Source organism: Leptidea sinapis, chromosome 15, assembly GCF_905404315.1.
Source record: "Leptidea sinapis chromosome 15, ilLepSina1.1, whole genome shotgun sequence".
NCBI lineage: Eukaryota > Metazoa > Arthropoda > Insecta > Lepidoptera > Pieridae > Leptidea > Leptidea sinapis.
Genome location: NC_066279.1, coordinates 1513265 through 1530721, shown reverse-complemented (window position 1 = coordinate 1530721; position 17457 = coordinate 1513265). Strand labels below are relative to the sequence as shown.

At 34.1% G+C, this 17457-nt stretch overlaps 1 protein-coding gene and 2 non-coding genes across 3 annotated transcripts in view; 2 read left to right on the top strand and 1 right to left on the bottom strand.

The window, feature by feature from the left end:
* LOC126968395 (facilitated trehalose transporter Tret1-like) overlaps positions 1-17457 on the top strand; it is a 112865-nt gene that overhangs the window by 32385 nt on the left and 63023 nt on the right. The window contains exon 2 of the mRNA XM_050813402.1: positions 9319-9350. The gene's annotated coding sequence lies outside the window, so the exon portion shown is untranslated. The remainder of the gene's footprint in view (positions 1-9318; positions 9351-17457) is intronic.
* Positions 5692-5763, bottom strand: Trnag-ucc (transfer RNA glycine (anticodon UCC)). Its single transcript has one exon. It is a non-coding gene; the product is annotated as a tRNA-Gly (tRNA).
* On the top strand, positions 9152-9223 carry Trnag-ucc (transfer RNA glycine (anticodon UCC)). The gene has a single exon. It is a non-coding gene; the product is annotated as a tRNA-Gly (tRNA).

Here is a 17457-nt window from a genome sequence, read left to right as displayed (position 1 = left end):
ACAGCCACTATGTGGCAGCCGGTAATTGTACCGGCTGCGGTTTTTCCGAACGGGTACGAATTAGGGACGTTCAAGAAAAAAGCATACTCCCACCTTAAAGGCCGGCAATGCATTCTCTTGACACCTGTTGTTGCGGATATTCATGGGCGGTTGCCTCACCTCTCCCCATCCCGTGAGCCTCTTGCCCGTTTCCCCTCCTCTTATATAAAAAAAAATATCGCTAATGTAGCTTAACGCTGTATAATTCCTATCATGACATTTCTTTCAAACTTATATCACAAAATGAGTGTGAACTAATTCTATAATGAACATATTCTACCTAATCTATCTTAACAAATTATTGTTAATTATTACAACAATCAAAAACATATTAAAGTGAAAACACAAGAACATCAATTTGTCTTCATTTAATAGAAAAAAAAACATACAAAGACCTCTTGAGAGGACCACACATAGTTATAAAATACATGTCTATTATCGCGCATCAAAATCCAATTTCAGCCCATATTAATAAATATGTTTGTCTATAAAGTTGTAGAGTGATTCAACTAGGAGTAAATAGATGGAGCCTGGGGTTTCGGGAGACTTAATGGCCTTTATATTAGCTTCACTTGTATGTTTGTAACTGACTCCTTTTGACCCACTTTAAACGGCCAGATTTTATTCAAACTTTGTAGATTTATCGAGGACAGATGACAATGCACTAATTTGATAAGATTATTCCATTATTCAATCTGCAAACTAAGATTTTTGTCAATTTATATAATTTTTATCTATAGTCGATTAGGCAGGAATTGATGTTAAAGTAATTGTTTTAAAAATAATCTTTATAAATAATTGATAGTTAAAAAAAACTAAAAAGCACGCTTTATATAAAATTCAACTAAAATATAGAAAATAAATTTTAGTAAATTTCAATTGAAAATAGTGTAAAAAAAAATATTTTATTGTAAAAAAAGCGTGGGGTGCGTTTTAAGATATTATTAAAATAATAATTCATCTACACCCCACGCTTTTTTTTACAGTAAAATATATATTTTTTTACACTATTTTTAATTTAAATTATTGTTTACGTTGGATATGAAGGTTGGCTGTAAAGGAATAATAGTGGTATTGTCCTCCAACGATATCGTGTCACATTGAAACTAAAATAAGTAAGCACACATTGTTAAAGATCCAAATTGTTGGTCCTATAAATTATCCAAAATTTTACATACTGATAATCCTATGCATCCATTTTAAAGGTAGCTCTGCCATGTGAACAAAACAACAGCAAAGGGGAAAGCCGCAATTTGGATACCTTGCGGTTTTAAAAGGACTTATTGCCATATAACTTTCATGGAGAAGATAAAATAATAACAAAATATTACTTATATCAAATAATATCTTCTTGTTTATAAAACTTACCGAATTATGTCGGAAAATTTCGTTATTCCTCGCAGACTAACACAGACATAATAAATAAAGATTTGTTATAAATATATCTCACGCGTGTCGTTTGTCAATGTCGTTTCTCGTTTTGATCTGTATTTATGTTAAGCTTTCAATTGTGTAGACGTAAAGTTTTCTTTTAAACAAAATATAGAGGTAAGCAAATACTTTTTAATGGAAAAGGAGATCACTTGATAGTGTGCGTTCTCTGCAGGTTCTACCAATCTACTGAGCTACCGAAGCCTTTTTTATTTTCGTAAGACTGTTTGATTTGACTCAGAAATCAGAAAATGACTCAAAAAATCAGAATATATACAGCCCAACAGAGACAAAAATTAAATTTAAATAAACTATTAACTCATTATAAATATAAAACAGATTATCTAAATCTACCAGGAGAGTTTCATAATTATGTGATTGTACAAGAATGTATGAAAGTATGAAGAATTTTTGATTTTTTTAAATTATTTTGAATCCTATTAATATTATAAATGCGAAAGTTTGTATGTCTGGATGTATGTTTGAACTTCTTTAACGCAAACACTACTGAATGGATTTTGATGAAACTTTGCAATAATATAGCTTACACACCAGAATAACATATAGGCTATAATTTATCAAAATATTGTGTGAATTATCTATACATTTAAATAAAATTAGAGTGTCTGTTTGTAATATTGAAATAACCGTTTTTTTACTAAATGTATATTATGAATATATATACGGTACATACACCAAAATAACATTGTTGTCTGTCTGTCTGTCTGCTTGTTCCGGATAATCCGGCGACTTTTATTGGCAGGTAGCTGATGTAATAAGGAGTAACTTAGGCTACGTTTATTTTAGAAAAATAAAGCAATGTCCAAGAAACGGTCTAACTCTAACAATAATTTATATGGCAAAACAACGTTTGTCGGGTCAGCTAGTATGAAATAAATATCGTGTGGATCGCAGTCATAACTGCGTAAGGTGCCGATGAGCTAGGAACGTTACCTATTTCAATTAATGGTTTGATGCTTTTTGTGCCCCTTCTCTTCTTATTTGTTTTAAATTATTTGTGTGATCCAAAAATAATGTTGGTATGTGTTTCTGTTATAAATATTGGTTTTATTTACATTATCTAGGCAAACTTTGGAACGACAATACCTTCATCAGGGTTATTTTTTATTTTAATTCACTATTGCGACATCACCAAATCACCAATGGTTTTCAAAACAGCACAAACCAGCGCAAACCAACCCAACTCATGTTGGGACAGATTTGTGATCTATATATGAATTTATTCCACGATTTCATGGAATTATATTCCTCACCTGTTTTTCATTTTCATCTTATGTTTTCTCTCTGATAATCTTATTATTTAATGTATAAAATGTATTTTTTTGTATCTATAGGTTAAATAAAATATAATTTCTTTTCGTTTTTTTTTCTATGCAATCAATTTTTACCTTATCTTATTAAATATATTATAAAAATTTGTATATTCTTGTTCTCATCATCTAGCGATACTACATTTACCGACATCATTTTCAGAAGATACGTTTCTTAATAGCTCAAAGTATGAAACGGGTATTTATAAAATAATTCGTCTCTTTACCTACTGTCTATTTATTTTAAGCTCTGTGGATACAATGACGTCGCATTATTCTGAATACCCCCAAAAGGCATTAGACCATAAGAAACCTTAACACTTGAAAGTTAAGTTTAAAGTTACACAGCGAATGTATAATTAAGTTTTCAAACGGCCTACGTTGGTGGTCTGTGTCGAATAGGTAAGACAAAAAACTGTTTTTGACAGACGACAAGGAATTTAATGATGTTTTTAAAAGTTTTGTTCTTTTTAACCGACTTCAAAAGGAGGCGGTTCTCAATTCAACTGTATTTTTTCATATTTGTCACCTCTAAACTTTCAACTGGGTGAACCGATTTTCATGACTTTTTTATTTGAAAGCTTCCCGTGCCGTTTCCCGACCGATTCCAAAAATAATAATAATTGTAACTACATTATATTGCCGTAATAATTTGTTGAATTTGGTCGTCTACTATTTTTCATTTCATTTTTAACCGACTTCAAAAAAGGACGAGGTTCTCAATTTGTCGGTTTTTGTTTTAAGTTTGTTACCTCGAAACTTTCGACTGGGTGAACCGATTTTTGTGATTCTTTTTTTATTTGAAAGCTGGTGCTTCCCGTGTGGTCCCATTGTAAGTCGGTGTCATCCATGATAGGTTTGTAAGTACATACATAGTTATAGGTGAGATGTGCTAGAGTCGTGAGGAAGCGAGAGGCGAGAGCGGGTCGCGGCGGAAGGACACCGATTCCAAAAATAACAATAATCGTAACTAGATGTAGATAAATTAATAAGATTGAAAAAATACGCAATTATTTTTATACTTTTTAGTGCATATTATATCTATTGTTTTGGAATAGTGTATTTAAAGTCGGTTGTTTTTTGTTAAAAAAATTTTTTACTTAGAAGAACTCTAAATATAAGTTGATTACTTAGACCATTTATACGTCTAGATAGACTGTGACAGCTGTGAAAACCTCAATAAAAAACTAGCCCCTATTTTGAACAAGTCACACACACTAACACAAAGTGTCATGCAAATCGCGAGTGTAAGACGTAACTGGTCATGCACACTAAACCAATATTCCTGGCTTGTTTTTATCGGTAGAGTTTCTACTAAGACATATAAATTATCTATGAGTAATCGTATAACTTTTGACATTCATAAGTGTCATTACTTTGACCTAAATGAATAAATTAATTTGACTTGATTTGATTTAAACGAAACTTTTTCGAAAGTCTTTGTCTAAACTACTGTTGCCCGAATTAAATAAATAATAGTATCAAACTGTATAAGCTGTGGTAACAGCTGGTATTTTAGATCGGCCACGACAAATGGTGATTTATTTATAGATCCAAGTGTCTGCCAGATTCTTCTATTTGCGATGTCTGCCCAATGAACTAGGCTGTTTCAATTAAATATACACGGCTTACTAATGTGAAAGATCGGACACGTGCCGTTAATACTAATTTTATTTATATGAAACCTTCTCCAGAAGAATCTTTGCCACAACTTCTTGTCTCTTTTGTGTTGATCTTACATACGTTGTGTAAAATAAAATGTTGAATGCTAAAACAATTTACTAATTTATATATATACTAGCTGACCCAGCAAACGTTGTATTGCCGATATTAAAAGCGCGATACAAAAGTAACTGTTGATCGTAGATGGGTGAAATTTTGAAGTTGTATGTATTTTTAATGCTGACACATAATCAAACAAATTAAAAAAAAATGTCAAAAAATTAAAAAAAAATTGGCGTAGACTACCCTTAACATTAACGGGGATGAAAAATAGATTTTGTCCGATTCTCAGACCTACCCAATACGCACTCAAAATTCCCTGAGATTCAGTCCATCCGTTTCGAAGGAGTTTAACTACAAACACCGCGATATGAGAATTTTATATATTAGATAGATTTAAAAGACTGGCAATGAGTTTTTTGCCACTCTTTCTCAATAAAGCTCAACTTTTCTGAATCTTTATTTTCTTTTCTGGCTAAATCTTTAAAACTCATATTTGTTTCTTTCTTTCTTATAATGATTTTTAGACTGATTTCGAATATTTTTTTCACTTTTGTTATTCTATTTCATGAAGAAAAATTGTACTGGCCTTTCAAATATTTTAAATTATTAATTATAAAGGCTGTCGAATAGGTCATAAAATATTTCACTGCGTATCTACGTATGTTTTTCTGCGTTTTTTTCCCTCGTAGGTAAGTGTTAGGAGGAAAAGTAAAAGAAGAAGAGTGTTTAGAGGCCCTCGGCTTCGGCTCGTAGAAATGGATTTACTTCCCTTTTTATCCCCTTTACATTTCTTGGTGAAGAATATTCTATACTTATTTAAATTTGCAAGCGATTCTCAATATAGGCAATAATATCAGATTTAATATAAGTAGGTATATTGAATCTGATATTATTCATAATGAATTAAAAATTTACGCGGAACCCTGTAATATATGTTCCGAAATACTCTATAGAAAATATTTGAAGTTTTAATGCAGCGCTAAGTCATAAATGAATAAGGTGTTAAATAGTTTATCACTTTGACTACTAAAATAGTAATAAAAAAGAAAGAATGCGACTCAAATAATGACGAAAATAATATAAAACAGATGTGTTTTAGAGTTGCGCAACGTTGACCCAAATGGCAGTAACGACATAAAGTGAGAACTGTTTGAGAAAAAAAGTGTGCGTAGGCCGGGAATCGAACCCGGATCAACTGCTTGGAAGGCAACTATGCTGACCATTACACCACCAACGCTGTGTTAAAATTATTGAAAACATTTTATTGATAAATAATTATTGTATGAATTCATTCAATTCATAATTCAGCTGATGAAACAAATTAGAAACGCATGTTACACACGAAGCAGCTATAGGACAACTCAATGTTGAATCAATATTAATTTTGTTATCGTAAATGTCTGATTGGTTTAATTGCAAACAATTATATATTTCATTCATCTTTTTCATCATATAAGTGAGTTTGTTTGTTTGTTTTAAATAAAATAGGAAACTTAATGGGAATATATCCATAATTTTCGACAAATATTTTAAAAAGATCTTATTGTTTGCTTATGAATTAGCTCAATAGACAACCGATTCTTCAAAAAATTATTTCCTATAAAGCGAGTAACACAGTAAAGCCGGCCCACATTCTAGCGCTCTACAAAGCGCAGGTCCGGCCACACATGGAGTATTGCTGTCATACCTGGTCTGGCGCACCCCAGTATCAGCTCGATCCATTTGACCGCGTGCAACGCAGAGCAGCTCGAATTGTCGGGGACACAGTGCGCTGTGAACGGCTTGATCACTTGGCGTTGCGTAGAGACGTCGCTTCATTGTGTGTCTTCTACCGCATTTATCACGAGGAGTGTTCTGAAGAGCTGTTTAACCTTATTCCTGCCGTCGAATTCCACCTTCGCACGACACGCCACAAGTTAGGATATCATCCTCACCATCTGGATGTGTGGCGGTCCTCCACAGTGCGGTTTCCGGGACGATACGACATGGGTACCTTCAAAAAAAGCGCGTACACCTTCCTTAAAGGCCGGCAACGCTCCTGTGATTCCTCTGACGTTGCAAGAGATTATGGGCGGCGGTGATCACTTAACAACAGGTGACCGCTCGTTTGTCCTCCTATTCCATAAAAAAAAAAGTAAATGCTGTATGCTATTTAAAAAAATACAAACGATACGAATATTTTATGGGGTAACCCAAGAAACCAATCATTTGTTTTTCGTTGATTGGGAACAAATTCAACAATGCATACATTAATTTTTGAAATTAATATCTTAAATAATATATATAAATTACGTGACACGTTGTTTGTCCGCGATGGACTCCTAAACTAATGAACGGATTTTAATGGGGATTACTTCATGGAGTGCAGTTTAGTTAATTGAGAAATAGGATAGGTTTTATTTCGATTTGGGTCCCATAATTATTTTTATTGTCAATATTTCTTTTGTATGGACATATTTTCTATGAGAGAATTTATTGACGCACGGTTTGACAGTTCTGCTGTGAAACAATTTCATTATAAAAACATGGAGCATATGTTACGAAATAATTCTTGATGTTATGAAATATTATTCACTATACTAGCTGACCCGGCAAACGTTGTTTTGCCATATAAAGTATAATTCATGCGATAGTTTTATAAGTAATAAAATATTGTCTATATTATAGCCTGTACATCATTTTGTTCTATTGTCAATAGTTTTTGCAGCGCACTTAAAAATAGGTTTTCGATTTTACACCTTGTGTTACAAAATAGCAATTTTATTACGGATCCCTAATTTTGAAAAAAAAAAAACATAGCCTATAGCCTTCCTCGATAAATGGACTACCCAACACTGAAATAATCATTCAAATCGGACCAGTAGTACCAGAGATTAGCGCGTTCAAACAAACAAACACTGCAGCTTTATAATATTAGTATAGATGTACAGAACAACGGCTGTCGAGTCAGCTTGTAATATACGATATTATATTGACTCTAAACTTTCGACGTTTGTCGTTTAGATATAAGCCTTGCTATACATTTCGGCGTTTATAATTTGTTTAAGCCTTGAAGTTGGCAATCCTCTCGGGTTACATGAATGATAAAAATGAAAATAAAAAAAAACATCTATTATAGATATATTGAAAATGGTCATTGTTTGAGGCTCAATCACACCTAAACCACTGAAACTACCACCATTCAATGCGAAATTTATCCTAGATGGTTTATGGCTTGTTTTCCGAACTCCATTGTTCCTTTATTAATTTATTTTATTTTAAAATTCGCCCCGGGAACGTCTAGGTATCCTATAAAATAATTACTAATTTTGACACGTATGTTAGCAATGCAACGCACGATTACGTTTTGTCTAATGTTCATATTATGAGTATCCTTTCGAGAGGGTGTATTATTAAGAAAACCACTTACACAAGCATAACTATAGGCCTCAAAGTATTTTTGCAAAAAGCCTTAAATAATTTATAAGTCTAGAAAGACTGTGACAGCTGGGAGCAAGTCCAAAAAAAAAAGACGAACAGTTCACCTCTATTTTCTGTATGTCATATACGTATCGTGAGTGTGAGACCTAATTTGTCATGCACACTAAAGGAATAAACTTTTTTTTTGTGAAAATAAGGGACAAGACGAGCAGGACGTTTAGCTGATGGTAATAGATATTACAATGCAGTACCGCTCAGGATTCTTGAAAAACACAAAAAATCTGAACGGCACTACAATTGCGCTCGTCACCTTGAGACATAAGATGTTTTTTTTTTAAATAAATTTCGTTAATTTCAAAGATTACATATACATTTTTTTGTGGTTGAGACTTCCCAGTAAGTTGTCTTAGGACACTTGTATTGGGAATATCTCGCAATTTCCTTAGCAGATAACTTTTTATTTAGTAAACAATATAGAAATAAACAGAAATGATTAAAAACCAAATTTTACAATTTACAATTAATTGTGTGTGTGTGTATGTGTGTGTGTGTGTGTGTGTGTGTGTGAGTGAGTGAGTGAAAGATGTTAAGTCTCATTTGCCAAGTAATAGCTAGCTACGGCAGTCAGAAACACAGTAACGTTTACACATAACTATTAATATTATTATAGTTACCATTATTGTAATTTTTGGAGTCGGTGTGATCTAAGATAGGTTTGTTACTACATACATAGTTATAGGTGAGATGTGCTTGAGTCGTGAGGAGGCGAGAGGCGAGAGCGGGTTGCAGCCGAAGGACACCGATTCCAAAAATAACAATAATCGTAACTAGAATTAGATTAATTAATTGGATTGTATAAAAATACGCAATTATTTTTATACTTTTTAGTGCACATTATATCTATTGTTTTGGAATAGTGTTTTTGAAGTCGGTTGTTTTTTTTTAATCTTTTTTCTGATTGTGCACGATTATCTCAGAAATCAGTTTGCACAAATTTTGTACCAAGCTCCATTTTATGTTCGTTAGCAAACAATATAAACAATATTTAGTTACGTTAATTGAAATATTATGTGGGAATATTAGCGGGCGAGGTCGCTAGTGTTAAATATTTAAATAGTTCAATTTGTTTGACTGGCTTTTTGTTTGACAAAGCAGATATTGTTTTCAGTATATAAGTTATGTATTATTTCAAAATTGAGGTACAAGCGTTGGTGGTGTAATGGTCAGTATAGTTGCCTTCCAAGCAGTTGATCCGGGTTTGATTCCCGGCCAACGCACAATTTTTTACTAGCTACTACGAGCACCTCTGGCTTTCTATATTACGTTACTTTATAATAATACCTTTATTAATACTGTGTTTTTTTTTTTTCAGATTGAATGCAGTCAACACGTTTCTAATAAATGGTAATATATACATACGGACATAATTTAGTTAAAAAACGACTTACCATTTTAGGTATAGTTGCACCTTGTGGAGGAACATTTTATTAACGTGCTGTTCTGCTTAGTACTAAATCACTACTTACTGAGTCGAGAACACTTATCCCGGTTATGTCTCTTCAAGTGCCTTCCAATTTACAAATAATTTTGAAAAGCAAAATTTTATGAACGAGGCGGGACTCGAACCCACGACCTCTGGCGTTTCGTGCAGTGCTCTAACCAACTAAGCTAACCGTTCGAGTGACGTATCGTCATAAAATCTTGTATGCTTTGTTCAACTCTCAGGCTTCATCTACAGAATCTACTTTACAGTTGATAACTTTCTTATTTAGATTTCTATATGAGAACCTCATAAACTATCATTATAAGATTTAAAACGGTTTTGAAGTTATTTAAAGATCGCATACAAGTGTGAAATTGCAATTAGAGTTATACTAGAAACTCGTAAAGGTCATCAGTTAATTACCAGTTTTCCCATGATAGTTTCGTCACATAAGGAAACAAGGGGGTCACTTCATTACCTCTAAGGTTACTTCTTTTACCACCTCTTCGTTTATGAAGGTTAAAAATAAAATTCAAAGTCAAAGTCAAATAAATTTTATTCAATCAGGCTCAAAACTAAGCTTTTTAAATCATCAACATCATCATCAGCCGGAAGACGTCCACTGCTGGACAAAGGCCTCCCCCAAAGATTTCCACGACGATCTGTCCTGCGCTGCCCTCAACCAACCTATTCCGGCCACCACCATTTCATCACCATATTTCTATGAAATTACTGAATCTACCATATTATGTTTGGAAAAAGTATAGCTCGTGAGAGGAACACACAAGAAACTCAAAGGCCACTCTTTTAAATCAAATAGAGTATTTTACAATGGCTGTATTTATTCGTACCTGCGAGACGGAACATTGGTCTATGGATGTAACCGCGGTCTACTCCAGGATGTTTCATATCCAGGGTTTCCTTCTTCGCGCAGCGCGTTTCTTTCTCCCCACCTTGCCCTTTGCAAGCTTTTGCTGCCAAGCAGGTTTAATGCAATCACTTCGGTTTAAATACATATATTCCCATAAGTTTTAACATAAATCACTTACATGAGAATTTTACATATTTATACAATACAATATTACTTTTGATTACTATGACTAAGAACGAAAAACAAACAAAGTGAACAATTACTAAAAATGAAGGTAGATTAATAATTACTCAACTCAACAGGATCGATATATTTTATATTTATACGGAATAAGGACTATGTGGCTAAAGACTTATGTAACAGTTGAAGTAAACTAAAATAATACCTACTATTTGAACCGTTGTACAAATAAAAATAAGTATGTGTATTATATGTACTTATTTCAACATTCTAGTTCATATCGCATTTGTTCTCTGTATAATGAAGTCTGTTAGAAGGTGATGAAGACATATTCAATCCACCAGTCCCTAGGTTCGGAAGACTTCTGTTAGAAAAATCGAATTATTGGCTTGGGGACTGTGGCGGAGTTGTATTCATCTAGCTTAAGTTAATGTTTTTAGTTTTATATAAAATCTAGAACACATTTAAAAGCATGCTGTGTTTACTTCCAGAAGGAGGCACTCGCCCCAACATGTTAACGTATTTTTCTGTTTTATACAATATTAAGAGTGTATCCTGTTTAGTGAACCTAATAAAAAAAACGGCTTTACTCAAGAGTAATCGGTGCGGGTACCGGCTAGTTTCGGACCATTCGGAGGTCCTTTATCAGGGTGAGTGTAGTGGGTTCGAGATAACGCCCCGTCTCACACTGCGGTCTTGTGCTCGTAGTGCGCGGCTGGACAGGGCGGGGGGCGCGGGGTGCGCCGGTGGTGATGACAATTGCGGAATTACTGACACTGTGTCACTATTGGTGTTCACGTGTGCACAAAATGTACCTACAATGTCCACTACGTGATCATCGGCACTATGGGTCTTATTGCGAAATGCGTTTAATAACACATTTCAAAGTAGGTGGCAGAGCCCAACCCTTGTATCTATAAAAATTAGGTCGACGGCCAATTCCCATGGCTCCAGCAGCTTGCGAGACACAAAGTTTTTATTGCGAGCCAATAATTATACCGTATCGAACCTAATATAATGTGACGTGTTGGAGTTTAGCGCGTGCTCTGCCACTGCCGAGGTATTGCTATCTAACTTACGTACACTGCGGATGTGGGCTGTGAGTTTGATTTTGATATTGCGTCTCGTTTCACCAATGTAGCTTTTGCCGCACTCGAACCCACTACACTCACCCTGATGACGGACCTCCGAATGCTCCGAAACTAGTCGATACCCACACCGATAAATCGTGATTAAAGTCGTATTAGTAAATAAGTTGAGAATGTCTCACGAAGGTTTTTTTTCCTTTATATAAATAAGGGACGAGACGAGCAGGACGTTTAGTTGATGGTAATTGATACGCCCTACCCAATACAATGCAGTGCCGCTCAGGATTCTTGAAAACCCCAAAAATTCTGAGCTACACCACAATTGCGCTCACCTTGAGACATAAGATGTTTAGTCGCATTTGCTCAGTAATTTCACTAGCTACGGCGCCCTTCAGACCGAAACACAGTAATGTTTACACATTACTGCTTCAAGGCAGAAATAGGCGCCGTTGTGGTGCCCATAATCTAGCCGGCTTTCTGTGCAAAGGAGCCTCCCACTGGACTGGTATTTTTAATAGTATTATATGTAGCCTATTATTAAGTGTGTGCAATGGAGCATTATTTTTGACTATTATCATTTTATAATTCGTAATAAATTTAATATTAAAAACACTTATGACTATAAAATAAATGTCAATTCCTCTTCTTTAACTCGTCATTTCTCTCTTATTTCTATTTTGGGTGCAAGACCTTTTAAACCAATGCATGCTTTCCTTTGATAAGTATCTTACAACATGTTTACATTCTACAACTTTTATCAGATCAGCTTGTATCTGAAACAGTTAGGTGTCATCTTACACTTAACCTTAATTAAAGCTTGACTTTAAACATAAAATATATGAATAGTTAAATAGACAATATCTTTGGTAAAAATACACCTTCATTGATCTTGAATCTATATTGAAGTTTCTTTATAAACAAGCGAATCTAAAAAATCACTTTATATCACTGACCTCTCCTATATACCACTGGACTGGCGGCTGTCATAGAGATTTTGTACCTGTTTGATATTCGCCATTTTGGCGCTGTTGGCCATGTAGCGAGAGTCTGTCGGAACTAAAACTAGTGATGACAACCTCAGCAAACATCGATAGATAGTGGAAAACTATTTACAAAAAAAATCTGTACTACATATATTACATTGATTCTTGAAGTATAAATAACAAATGTAAAAATACTTCAGAGTATTGTACGTTCCTTCGCAGCCATTTGTATTATACGTCAAAATTAGTTCTCTGGACGCTCGCTTGTGGCGCTTCAAATAGGCACAAAAAATTGCTGTCAAACTTAAGGAACAGCCTGTCTAGTGGTATTTATACAGGTCAATGGTTTATATAAGTTAAGAGCGCTCGTCCGGAATCCGAGAGTTCGCGATTTTGAGTCCCGCATTGTTCATAAATTTCGGTTACAATTTTAATTTGTATAATTAGTCCCAGAAGTTAGGGATATCACTTTAAAATAACAATTCGTTTAGATTTCAAAGAGCGACAACTTTGCATTTACATTGCTATAGAGTTACCTCTCGCTATCAAGTTATCACCAGGATTCCATACTCCATAATTATTTTAAAGAACACGAATAAAAATGAAAACAAAATTTTATGAAAGATGCGGGACTAGAACCCGCGACCTCTCGCGTTCCGTGCGAGCGTTCTTTCCAACTGAGCCAACCGTTCGAGCGACGTACCGCTGATAAAATCTTGTATGCTTTGTTCAACTCTCAGGTTGTGTTTATAAAAAGCAAGTGTTTCTATCTACAAGAAATAAAAATGCATATACAAATGATTTAAGTTTTCTTTAGTGTTAATTCCGCCAATATTTGTTTTTAAAACAATTCGACACGTGTTTCGCCTCTACACGAGGCATGCTCAGGACGTGTTGTCTCGCCAAAATCTGGCACGAGACTTGCGAATTGTTTTAAAAACAAATATTGGCGGAATTAACACTAAAGAATACTTAAATCATTTGTATAATTATGGATTTCCGCAAAGTAACGCCTAATTCAATAAATTTTCATAAAAATGCTTTTTAATATCACGATCTAAAGATTTTTGAGGATGTTTGATTTATCGTTGAAATATCGAGAAACTCAAAGTTCTTATTTTAAATATCCCGCTATTTTGCTGGTAATTTTAAAATAGCGTTGTTACTGAAGTAGATTTAAAACTTCGAAATTGAAGTTATCCTTCTTTAGGCGCTTTATGAAAAAATGATGAGAATGCAATTTTTAGATTCGCGCGCAACACAAAAGTAACAGGTTGAAGTTAGTTCCTAAAATATTCTCACGTTTGCGTCATTCGTTATTTTATTTTTTGATTTCTTCGTCCATTATTAGAACAGGCAAAGGGTTCAAGCCCATACAGCCGTACTCATTATTTACTGATTAATTGTCAAAGCCATCTTTGCAAGATTTTTATAAAATTGTTCGTTCTTAAAACGAAGAATAAATCATTTCAATGATTTTGGCTTCGTTAGGCCACAGAAGTATAACTTCTTGCGTGCATACATTTTTCACACAAATTTTTTTCTTTTTTTTATTGAGGCTGTGTAACGAACCAATAATACTATGAAATATACCCTAATTTCATTCACAAACAACACGTTAAAGTCCAAATGCCGCGGTAAATAATAATTAAGTGTAGTTTATTGTTTAATTTACGAGTGAAAGTTCAATTGTCTCAATAAATTATACGTTAGCGTGGAAGAACTTATAGATTACATCTAAGCAGGAATAGATGATGCTGCCAGAGGTTCAGTATACCGAAAACTATTGTTTTTAACTCCTTTTAAACACTCTTAATAACTTAGATACTTAATACGTCTAGATAGAGCCTTTTACTGCTAGACAAACTACGAAAACAGGCCAGGTTTGTTACTTTAGTGTGCGTGACAAGCTACGCCTTACACTCCCGATTTCTGTGTCACTTTGTGTTGGTGTGTGCATTGCTCAAAATAGAGGTTTATTGTCAGCTTCAATTTTTGTCAACGTTTTCACAGCTGTTACAATCTACCAAGACGTATATATGATCTACAATTTGTTCTGTGATAAAAGCTGTAGCTCCGTCTAAAATATTCTGAGGTTTTATGTGATGAGAAAGATTTTATCAGTGCATGGTGCATTAGGTACAGCTGTTCAGCTGTCTCTCTCTCACCACACTCTCAGCCCTCGGTCCGAACCTCGTCCATCATGTACCAATGTGTTTTCGGTTTTCGAATTCATATTATATTGTACGTTTATCAAATCAAATTCATTCCGCGCGCCCTTCATACTGAAACACAATAATGTTTGCACATTACTGTTTCACGGCAGAAATAGGCGCCGTTGTGGTACTCATAATATAACCATCATTATGTGCAAAGGAGCCTCCCACTGGTATTAGCGATTATATAAAATATAATAACTAATACAAGAGAGTGCCATCAGAGCAAACGTCACTTAAATATACCACATAAACTTAAGTATCTCAAGATCAGCGGATCCCTAAATATGATTTATGGCAAAGCTTATCTTTGTCGTTATAATTGTATTAGAGAGAGTGAAAAATTTATCGTCCGAAAAAGTGGGTATTTGGCGAAATTATCATAGATTAACGAAATTAAAGTTAAATTCAATTTAGATCTTGACATTAATACGTTCTAATGGCTCTTCGAGTTTCTAATTTAGTGTTCCGAGCAAATTATGATGATTCTATTGTCAGTAAGTCGTCATTTATATTGTATTGACGACCCACATAGCCGAATGATTAGTGACCCTGACTACTAAGCTAGAGGTCCGAATTCGAATCCCGGTGGGTGCTATCATTTATATGATGAATATGGATGTTTATTTCTGAGTCATGTATGTTTATATGTATGTTTAAGTAAGTATATTGTATTAAATATATCGTTGTCTTGTTGTTTAGTATAGGCTATGCCTAGTTTAGGGCAAGATAATTTGTGTACATGTGTGTCAATATTATTATTATTTTGAATTTCATTATAAGGGTATACGATATATTACTCTAAGGTTGAGATCTCTTATAAGGGATTGCTTGTAACTAATTCTAGTAGGCTTCATAAGATACATAATAGCTTTGAGGGTATATGTATACACTTTTATAATAAAGTCCCAGCCACTGTTCAGGCATTATCTATAAATAAATTTAAATGTTTTATTAAAAATGGCTTTGTCGTAAATCCTACTACTCCACAGCTGAATATCTAAGTGATCCGACAGCCTGGGACTAGATTATAATTATTTCATAGCAATAGCAATGACAGTACAATATTGTATATTTCATTAAAATAAAGCGCAGAAACAATAATGTTGGGAGAAATTCTTGCGGAGCTTCTTCTTTTTGGGGAGCCCTTTTGTCAGTGGACGTCTTCTGTATATATGACACAGAGTGGACAATTGAAAAAATTGAACATCAAAATTTATTACCAAATTGGTAAACGCTTTTAATGACATATTTGACATTGGACACAGAGCTTTTTTGATAACGAATTTAGCAGATGAATGAAATATGTTCTGATTATGGCTTATATATTTCCATAATGCTAACGTAATTTATGGGAGTATTTATTTATGTACAGTGAATGCATCTACTATACGAGATAAAACTTGACATTTTTAAGTTTTTAAATTTTTTACTTAAGCGTGTTTGAAGTATTTTTGTTGTATCGCTTTACATACATTGTAATTAAAATAATATGTGAAATGATGAAGATGTAAATATTTATATACAAGAATGGCAATGAGTTTCTTGCCACAATTCTTCTCATCACAGCGCTCAAATTTTTCCGAAGTTGTTGTAAATTGTAAAATGATATGTGACATAAATATTATTTTATTTCCATGGAGTCTTTTTTTTCTTTAATGGAAATAAGGGACGAGATGAGCAGGACGTTCAGCTGATGGTAATTGATACGCCCTACCCATTACAATGCAATGCCGCTCAGAATTCTAGAAAAACCCAAAAATTCTTAGCAACACTACAATTGCGCTCGTCACCTTGAGACATAAGATGTTAAGTCTCATTTGCCCAATAATTTCACTAACTACGGCGCCCTTCAGACCGAAACACAGTAATGTTTACACATTACTGCTTCACGGCAGAAATAGGCGCCGTTGTGGTACCCATAATCTAGCCGGCTTACTGTGCAAAGGAGCCTCCCACTGGTAAAGTCTGAGTCTGAGTAAACCAATTGTCAAGATTAGAATATTCCTGTAAAAATCGCAATCAAATTTAAACTGAAACAAAGATTATTTAAGTTATCACTAGGACTTCACCATACTCTCAATAACATCAATATTTCTATTGTTTTTGTCACCAAATCTCAGTCCTGACCGTCACCATCTCCACTTTACCTCGTCCCACATGAAGCAATCGCATCATCTTTGAATATACATTACAGAATCCTAAGCAAGCATGTTTATAATATTATAAAAAATTATATAGCGTTCATAAACTAAGGCTTAAAATATAACCCAAGAGTTTGGCAAGGTGACCTTTATTACAACGGAATAAGGTTCAAATCACCCGTTGGTTTATTACGCTCTGTATGAAAGCACTCCTTGTTACTGATACTTGACACGACGAACGTTTTCGTTGTTATACGTCACGACAAAATACATAAATTGAATAAAAAAACTGATTTGATTTGATTATTAAAAAAGGTACCTTAATATACATTTGGCGTGTATAAGAGAGGTAGTATTTATTTTGAATAATTTACTTTGATATACTTAGGTGATACTGTTTTAGTTTGACCACGAAACAGCAGTGGACTTCCCCTATTTTATTCCAAGGTGTGGGTGCAGGCATATGAGGCGTGTCATAAACACAACTCGAAGTAAAATTACTTCAATTGACAAAACATTAATGATGTCACAGATCATTATGTGGGG